A 10478-nucleotide genomic window follows, 5' to 3' on the forward strand; every position below is an offset into this window, starting at 1 on the left:
GTTGAACCAAAAAAAAAAAAAAAAAGAGTTGAGCCCCCACACCAACCCTACACTCTTTTTGTGGTGTCATTATTCATGATCAAAAAGCATGAAGTCTCACTCCTAACTCATAGGAGGAAGGATGAACTACTCGGTGCACATTTGTGAAAATGCATAGCTTTTAAAAAAACTTTTTACGATGTTATGTCTATGATGTGTCTTTGTCTGTATGTATGTCTGTGCACCACATGCATGCAGGACCCTTGGAGACCAGAAGAGGGTGTAGCACCCCTGGAACTGGAGTTACATAGGGCTGTTAGCCACAATGTGGATGCTGGGAATCGAATCCAGGTCCTCTACAAGAGCAGGCCATGCTTTCAAACACTGAGCCTTCTCTTCAGCCCCTAAATGGATATCTGACAGAAATTAAAATGAATAAAATAGAACTCTAGGTACAAATGTGGACAGATCTCAAAAACATAAAGCCAAAGGAAGAGGCAAACTGCAAAGAGATACAAATATTTTCATTTCATTTATGAAAGATTGAACCATATGCGAAAGACAGTATCATAGAGCTAATGGGTCCACAAATATGTGACAAATATTTTAACCATACAGAAAGAATAATAAATTCCAAGCTCAGGAGAGTACTTATATATGGAGAAAGCAGGGGTGATGAAATGGAAAACACAGAGGCTCTTACTACTAATATTTGTTTCTAAAGCTACAGGTGGATAGCTATTCTTTATATTTTCATGTGTTCCTTTCTATTTTAAATAAAACATGATCTTTCTCTAAGCTTTAGTTTTTAAATATTCTCATTTATATTACATAAGTGCAAATATAGTTCTCTGAGAATTCCCCAGGATTTTGTGATTGTTCCGATTGTTCTCCCAGCTACTGCTGAGGTAAAATAGGCCAGCAGGGTCGCCATGTCCTCACTCACTGTTCCCATCAGAATCCTCACACACAATGTGTCTGGAATGGAAGATGGTAGTCTCGCCAGTCTGGTCAAGGTGGTCACCCAGTCAACCTGTTCTCTCCATGCCGTTTGTGTTGAGATGGTCTACAGCCTTCCCACCCTGACCTTGCTTGAGCTTGTCTCATCTTGGAAGCTAAGCAGGGTTGGGCCCAGTTAGTACTTGAATGAGAGATAGTTGAGATGGTCTCAGGAAGGACCCAGAGGGCTTTCAACGCTACAAAGCAGGTTATTAAACAACAAATTACTGGCCCTCCTACCCCACCTCTTCCCACTCTTCCCCTGAGGCAAACACTTGCAACAGGGCTCTCCAGAAGGCTCTTCCAGTATTTATTTACCTACACGTTTCAAAACAAAATAAACTATGATTTTGCAACTTCTCAAGTTCAGAAACTACTTGCTGACTTCCTCTCATAAGAGACAAGCGCTTGGCTCTTCCATGTCTCTTCCCCTCTCCCTACATTGACTCGATATATCTTATCAATATTTTGGTTAAGTCGATGCTCAAATTATTAGAACAATGGCCTGCCGAGCCCTGTGATGTTGAGTGCTTTGCCAGCCTTTTACATTTTTCCTCAGGGATCGTGCCTGTTTTCTACTCACTGAACTTCCTAAAGTACAAGTTATTTATTTCTACTCTTCCTGCATCTCAAAGAACCTTTTACTATGATTTCCCACATGGTCTAACATAATAAGGTAATTTATCACTATCTCTTTGGAGCTAAAAGTAAATAAGTCCTTGAACCGTCTGTTCTGTTCCAGCCTGAACCACTTGTCCTCTAGACCTGCTTGCACAACTGGTATCCGGGACTTCTCCTTGCCAGCAACCCGAACTTTCCCTCCGCCTCCCCTCTCTGGGATTTCCTATTTCTTGATCCTATGCCATATTGCTTGTTGGTTTATTTGTTCATCTTATTGGGACACAACCAACAGTGGTTTCCCAGGAGAGCTTGTGAGGCAGGTGTGCATGCCCTGACTCATTTTGGGTAGCTATAGGATGCAAGACGGAGAATCTATGTCTCCGGCATTCAACTTATAGGGGAGATTGATTTTGGCTCACAGTTTCAAAGTCGTCAATTCATGGCCAGTTTGCTCTGTTGCTTTTGGGCATATGACAGGATAGATCATTAAGGCAAGGAACTGTAGCAGGGCAAAGCTGCTCACCATACAGTAGCCAAGAGGCAAAGACAGAGAAAGGAGGAGCCAGGGTCTCAACAGGCCCTTGAAGGGCATGCCTTCCCCTACAACTAGCCTGGCTTCCCTCCCATTAGATCCCGCCTCCTAGTGGCTCCATCGCTTCTCAGTGGCACTGTCAACTGGGGAACACGTCTTCATACACAGCCTGTGAGTGACACATCAACATCACACGTCCAATTGCATTTTCACTCTTCTGTGCTAATGTCACTGTGACTGCTGCTAAATCCTAGGGTTTTTTTCTCCCAGGAGGCTTTGAAGACATTTTTTAATGCTCCCTCTGGTTTGGAGTAACTACTGCCTTAGTGCTGCACTTTAGATTTTGTCCAACTCATGGTAAGCCATTGAATACAGGCCCATTTGATCTGTAGTTCTAGTTCTGGGAAATTTTCTTGAGTAGTTCTTGTGTGTCTTCACCTCAGTTTTAGCTGCATTGTAATCTTATAAAGCCACTAGCTTATGTATGGCCTATTGCTGGCACCACTGTGCAGTGTAGGGCCACACTTGAAAATGTTATCTGCAGGGTTTTGCCCCTCACCCATCCCCTGTGGAGACAGGGTCTCACTGTGTAGAGCAGGTTGGCTTTGAACTCACAGACATCCTTCTGCCTCTGCCTGCTGAGTGCTTGGATTAAAGGCATGTGCCACCATGCCTAACCACATTTGTCATATTTTTTTCAGTCATATGCAGGGTTAGGAGTTAATCCCAGAGCAGCGTCTATATTAGGCAAGTACCATACTACTGAGCTATATACACACTAGCCCATTTTTGTCATTTTTTGTTCATTTAACTAACCACAACTTGTTTCTTCCTGTTAAAAGAGCAAACACAAGGAAACAGCGGCCACCCTTTCCTCTTCTGATTCCATTACACCTTTTAGTAACTCTGGGTATGTGTTGCCTTTATTGGAAGTTGGTTTCTTTTAGTCTCAAAGATTCAAAGACTTAAGTCAACTAATTTAGTTATTCCTAAATGCCTGGGGATGTGGGTGCACCCTTCTGAATAGGCACACACTGACATGATGGCAAATTTTGCACACATATTCTGGGAGCACCTAGACTCCCCAAATGCTCCAGGACCCTGGTAACATTCAATAAACACGGAAACACAGAAGCCTAGAAAGGCTGAGGCATCTCAAGCTCCTCACTGGCAACACTGTCAGGATTGGAGTACAGCTCTGACAACACCCAAGATGGCCTCAGTGAAGGAGCTCTGAAAACATCACCTGGGCCAAGGATGCAGCTCAGTGGTAGAGTGCTCAATCGGCAGCCAGAACATGCAAAGCCCTGGACAAAAACAGATAAATGAGTAAATAACCAAACCAAAATAAAAACCTTACAGGGTGGGGCAGAAGGGTCTTCCCAATAGCCTTGAAATGTCCACGAGATTGGGTTGGGATTGTAGATTGGCTGGCACTGGTGGCGACGTGTGACAGATGTGTTTCTAACTGGTAAAAGGAATGGGAATTTGCAAAAGCCAACTTCCCACAGGAGTGGATGGAAAATCACTGAGCGCCTGGAGCGTCTGTGTCTAGCCCATGGGGCTAATGACCAGGTTCCTCTCCTGTGCTTGCCAACTATGCACGAGCTGCCAGGACAGTCTTCTGTCTTCAAGAACCAGCCAGGCCTGAAGCCTGCCCCAAAACACAGTCACAGATATCCCCAGGGTTGGATTCTGCTGAGAGACTAGTCATTTGATGCAATTGCGTGTGGTTAGAAAAACAAACTCCCACTCTAACACGCTGTACTCAGTGAGACTGCAATGTCTGTGATCATGTCTCCCAGAGCCTGAGCCCACTCTGACCACACGTGCTTCCACACAGCCGACAGAAGTGTGTGCAATTCTGATGTGTAATTTTTGTTTGGGAAGCAGAGCACCTCTGTTCTTACAGAGTTTTCCTTAGCCTGCCGATCCCTTGAAAGGCTTAGTAGGCTGTATCAAGATCTCCCTCAAGGCCACCTACACTAATGTTCTTTGAAGGTGCTCCCCTGCCCCTCGTGATCTCAGACAGCTTTTACACAGAATCTCTCTTTTTATTGTCAAATCAGTGTGTCAAATTATATATTATCATTCCTTCATACCCACCCAGTGGTCTGGGTCCCAGGGGAAGGTACCACACAGCAGCCTGTCTGAATCCCATCTCAGGGTTGGCTTCCTGTGCAAACCTTCACAAGCCCCCTCCTCTCTCCTGACCCACGGGCCTAGCACAAAGCCACTGCAGGAAACTCCAGACGACTGCCAAGCCGCAGAGCGGGTAGCCACAGTGTCCTAGAAAGGAATTCTAAGTTCACAACAGAGTGATTCTACAGCTTTTTTATGGGGCTGGATTGGGGAGGGTCTGTAACTGGCCAGAAATGGATGACAGAAGAATACAGTCCTGGAAGCCCCCAGCTGGGCTTCAAGTTGCAGCGGGAAAGGGGACAGGCTGTGTGCCAGCCATATTGTGCCTGCATCCATACTCTGGCTAAAAATAGGAATGGCTCAGGAGCAGGCATGTGGGCAAAAAGAATTTTTTTTTATCTGTAACGTTCCCTGTTCTTAAAACAGAACATGTAGTCATGCATACTTTCATAATTATAAGTTTTCTTTTAAAAATCAAAAGAAGATGGTTTTTATTGCCACTTTAAGAACCCTTGCATTCTAGAGTGTTGTGTGTGGGTGGAGGAGATTCCTAGCATGCTATTTAATTATCTCAAACACACAACCATCCTCATCCATTCAGGCCAGCCAACATGTGGCTGCCACTATTTCAAACCGCAGAGGTCGCTGCTTTCCAGGCCCAAGGCACATGGGTCCCCTCAGAAATGCAGGTGATAGAGCAGAAAGGGCTTGGTGTTCATCAGCTTTCCATCACTGTGATAAAGTGCCTGAGGTTAACAATGTTTTAGCAGCAAAGGTTCATTTTGGCTCAGGTTTTCAAGGGTTTCAGACCCCTGAAAAAATAATTGGGTACCTTTGATTGAGCACATGAAAGAGGAGAACTGCCCATTTCTTGATCCTAGGAGGCACAGGGGGAGACAAGGAGGAGTCAGGGTTCCAATTCTCCCTTTAAGGACATACCTCAAATGACCTAACTTCCTCCCACTAGGCCTTACATCCTAACAGTTCTACTATCTCCCAGTAGTGCCCTGAGCTAGAGACCAAGCCCTCAAACACACCGGCCTTTGGGGGACATTCAAATTCCAAACTGGAACAAATTTGCTGTCAAGTTGGTTGACAAATTAAGGTGTTCCAGACAGGAAGTACAAAGATAAAAAGAAATGGGTCCTGCATCAGAGATAGCAGAGAACTCACTCTTGAAACCTAGATTTTGACAGGAAAAGGGAGGGATGGAGCAGGAGAAAGGCATTCTACAAGAAGTAAAGTCTTGTAAGAAAACTGAGGTTATAGGTGAAAAACAATCAGAAACAAACCACAACAGGAGCTGCATAGTCACTTTTTTTTTCTTTTCAAGACAGGGTTTCTCTGTGTAACAGCTCTGGCTGTCCTGAACTCGCTCTGTTGTCCAGGCTGGCCTCAAACTCACAGAGATCCACCTTCCTCTGCCTCCCAAGTGCTGGGAGTAAAGGCGTGTGCCACCACCACCTGGCTGCATAGTCACTTCTAATTGCCCTTCCCATCCCTGTCACTACCCCTCTTATCACGACTGTCCCCCTTACATCTGCCTCGTTGACAGCACCAGCCTTTCTGGAGGCATTTCGGCAGATCGCAGCCTAGGAGAGTTTCGTGGGTTTTCCCCCCTTGTTCTTGGTGGTCACAGACATCTGGAGAAAGACAAGAGTGGGCAGCAAAGGTCACAGAACTAAGGAGCTTGCTTAACTGATGGGGGAAGGGGCTCAAGATACCAGTCTTGGACTCTGAATTCTGACCCACTTTTCCTGTTAAAATAAATTTGTAGGGTGAAACCCTAGGCTCTGGCAGTTCCAACAAGCTATGTTTACCCACTCTGTCTGAATACTCCAGCTAAAGAGATAAGTAACAGGAAAAGCAGAGGAAGAAGTCCGCTCAATGTGTCCACACTGGGAAGAATAATAAACAAAGGGGCCCAGTGAGTGACCTTGTCTTGGTGACACTGACATGAGGCTTAGGCTCAAAGAAGAGCTAAGTACACATAACTGAACAGAGACTGTCAAGGTGTGGTCATGTCTCTTCCACCATCTTTGTCTCAGCTCCAGTCTCTCCTGCAAGGTGGCCCACCAAGTTGTTAGAACAATGTGACATCTCTTCCTGGAAAACAAGTTCTTCCTCCTGCTAGTAACCAGCATCTCAGCCTCTCCCTTCCCCTGGTGTGGCATTCCCGGAGAATTATTTTTAATGGTGTAAATTCCTTTACTGTTAATCTCTCCCCTATATCCATCACACCTAAATCATGTAGGGTCCGGTCTTTCATTTCTTAACCCTTTCCCCAAAAGGTGCTGCCTCCTACTCACACAGCTGAAGAAGGGCAAGACTTCACAGTGGACCCACTTTTGGCTCTCCGTCCCCCAGCCTGGAGCCAGGAAGGCATGGTGACAGAGGGATGGATACATGGATGGCCTGAGAAGGTGGGACCAAGGACACAAGCACTATTGTGGGCTCAGTCCTACTTCTCCAGACCTGGTCCCTGTGTGGGGGAGAGTCAAAGGTATGACTGGCCAGACCTGTCATACCTAGCATGGGCAAACCCCTTTCTGGAGAAACCAATGAAAGCTGTGGGCTTTCAGCAAGCTAGTGCCCGGTGTTTTAAAGCTGTTGCTGTGGGCATGTTCCTAGCTCTGGTTTTTCATCGAAATGATATCCAAGGGTGCAAGAGAGAAGCAGCCCCTGAGATATTATTGGCTCTACCAGGAAAGGAGCCAGCCTGGGGCAGGAGCAGCCAGGTCCCAAAGGTGGCTGACACACACATCATAGAGGCTCTTGTTGGGTGGTACTCCATAAAAGAGGGAATCTAGATCACAGAGGAGGTCCTGGGACCCTTGAGGTTCAGTAACTCTCCAGCAGGCTGGACTGGTTGAAGATGAACACTGGAGCAAGAGGTGCCAAATCAAGGCATTAAGCAGACACATCAAGTGGGCCCACAGGTAGTTCTTACAACAAACCGGAGGAAAGTCTGCTGTAGATCTCAGATGTTGCCTGACCATATCCTTAGCTTTTGAACTGGTGGAAGCTGGTTCTGCTAAGAATCTATTTTAAAGGTTTTGCCTGCTAGTCAAAAGACATAGAGGTGGGTGGTGAGTGGCTGCTAAGGAGACTAATAATAGCCCAAGGTAATTTGACTCTGAATAGGTCAATGTGAGCTGGTCTGGTGCTCTTTACCTGGCACACCAACATTCAGACTAGAGGGTTGCTTCCTCTCGGTACCTCCATGCCCGGCTCCTGAAGCCAGCTCCTCTCTACCCAAACAGCTTTGCTCAGAAGGATTGCAGGGGCTCTTAGAATACCTGCGTGCTGATCCTGGCTCTTCTCTGCGGCAACACAACTCTCTCACCTACGTTTCAAATGGAGTGACAGCTGCAGTCATCTGTACTTCAGGGTAGGAATGCCTCTGAGAAAGGGGTCCTTATAGGATTTTGTGAATATCAGAGTGTGTTTAACAGTATCAGATGATGGAAGAGACAGAGTAGAAAACGGAAGTAAAAGGCTGCTCCCAGAGGAACGTCCTCTTGATGTGAACAGAAGCATCTCTAGAGAGACCCCTACATATTCAAGAGCTTCCATCAGGTTTAAGTTTCCCTAAGTGGAGCGTTCTCGTTACCAGACACATTCTGGCCCATAACCTGTCTGCCTAATTAACCTGGTGGGATTTAGAATCACTATGAAAACAAATCTCTGGGCATGTCTAGATTACGCTGAGGTTGGAAAACCCATGCTAAGTATGAGACATACCATGATGGGGAGGGGCACCCTATACTAAATGTTTTAGAACAAAAGCCAGTTAAGCACAAGTATTTAACATATTTCTCTCTGGTCTCTGCTTCTTGGCTGTGGATAGAATGTAGGAACTGCTGAACAGCCACCTCTGTCCCTGCTTCTATGCTGCCTGGACCATATGATGGACCATATTACCTGAAACTGTGAGCCAAACAGACCGGTTCTTCTTTCCGTTCCTCTTGTCAGATATTTTGTTGCATCAGCGAGACAAGCAACTGATACAGTTTCCTTGTTAGGATCCCGGCCTAATGACGTATACTTGCTAAGATCCACACTCAGGAGGTGGGGATGGAAGGATCAGGAGTTCAGGACCACCTTCAAACTCAGAGCATGTTTGAAGTTGGCCTGGGATATAAGAGCCCCTGACTTAAAAAAAAAAATTAACAGAAATTGATCAAAGAATCTGGATTTATTTATGGTTTCACCAATGAGAACTAAGAAGTCCAACCCTACCCCATGTCTGTGGACTTAGTGAATTACGGAAAGCCACGAGAAAAAGGCCAGAATGGATGTAAAATTAAATACAATACTGGCTAATTGGTCCTTTCCTGGGGGAATGGGGACCTGGGTTCCAGACTGCCTTCATTCTCTGTAAGAAAGATAGTTTCTAATATAAGTCTGAGGCAAGAAAAAATAAGGTCTTGAAAATGCCTCCATTTTTAAAGAGAAAATAGTCTGGGCATTTCCTGAGATGAAAACTTCCCACCCAGAGTCTTTGTCCCTAGGCCCATTCCTTTTACAGGTGTATGTTGAAGCCTTTCCAAACTTTACTGGGGGGTCAGCTTCAAGCTCAAGACTTCTGTATTCCTATGAAGCACACTAATTTTGTAAGTTAAAAAAAATGACAGTCTCATGGCTGAAGGAAGGGTCACAGTGTTTCTTTGGAACATCTCGTGGTCATATTTATACTGTAACCTTGTTGATACATGAAGTGCTGTGAGTCATGACGGCTAGACTGGGCTGGGCTGCTTCAGACTTCTTTGGTGGCCATATATCATTGTCTTCTGTTACAGTTTTTGTGGTTACTGAACAAAATCCTGTACAGCAGGTTGACAGACCTCTGGACTCTACTGAACCTTAAGATTGGAGCTTAAGATAGCACCCAGGCCAGCCGGGGATGCCTTTCCTGATATAGGCAACATCTGGATCTGTATAAGGTTTGCCCACTTTTGTGTAGTTCACCTGTTTGATGACCACACCTGCTTTCTTTGGGACAAGTATTCAAGTCCAACAGTCTGCAGGGGACACTTGCCAGTCAAACAGTAACACACGTCCTTGGAGGACCATGTTGTTGGGGGATGGGATATTAACTTGTTTATACTTCTGGGGCACAGTCATTCAAGTTGGCTCAGAACAAGCCAATTCTTCTTTCAGAATTATCGTCATTTTTTTATGTCAATAGTAAACACTGTGATTTCTTGATTATTTTTTCTTTTTGAGCCATGCTAAGGATTGAACCTAGCGGTTTCTGTATGCTAAATAAGGGGTATAGTACAGTAAGTTCTTCAGCCAGTAGCATAGCTGTCTGCTGTGATTATCACATACTGTACACAATATTCAAAACACTTATTGTGTGTGTTTGTGTGTGCGTGTGTGTGGAGGTCAGAGAACAACTCAAGGGAGTCAGGTCTCTCCTTCCACCATGCACACCCCAGGGATTAAACTCACGGTGTCAGGTTTGGTGGCAAGCGCCTTTATGCATGAACTGGCCCTGTGTGAAATTTTGTATGCTATATTTTTTGTCTCTTAATTTTTATGTAATGCAACTTGACCATATTCACACAGCCCTCTGCTTTCTTGCACCTGCATTCATACCAAGAGCAGGATAAGCGCAAGTGATTCACTGCAGAATTGTCACGCCTTGGGTGGACCATGTTGCCTGGGAACTTGTGCGGGTTATTCAGGGCCTTGGTGCCTCAGTTTTACCAGCTGAGGGTGGGATAACAAAGCCTCCTCAAGCTGCCTGTCCCCTTGGGTTTACCTCAGTGTTTGCCATCATTGTTTTTCTGCAGCAGCCGACAAGCTATCTCTGACTGCTCCGAAACTTGCCCTAAAGCCTGTAGGTTGAGCGTCCAGCACTTTGCAGCCTCTGCCGTGTTCCTCACAAACCTTGTTTTCAAAGTCAAGCAAGGTGCAGGGCATGCAGGAGCTGTTTCTTCAGGGAAGAGACTCAAGCTTAGCACCAGAGGGACCAGATGGTAGCTTAGTGGAGGAGTGACGTCACAGGTTGAGAAAGGGGCGGGGACCCAGATGGAGTAAAGCCAGTCAGGAAGGGAGAGGGAGGAAGAAGCCCTTGAATTGCCCAGAGGAGACCTGGCCGCTGACCACCTGACCCTGGAGGTCACAGCCACAGTAGCACGGGGACAGCACAGAATGAGGGGCATGGCAGGGGACTAGTTCACGTTGCAGAATGGCC

Source organism: Acomys russatus, chromosome 25, assembly GCF_903995435.1.
Source record: "Acomys russatus chromosome 25, mAcoRus1.1, whole genome shotgun sequence".
NCBI lineage: Eukaryota > Metazoa > Chordata > Mammalia > Rodentia > Muridae > Acomys > Acomys russatus.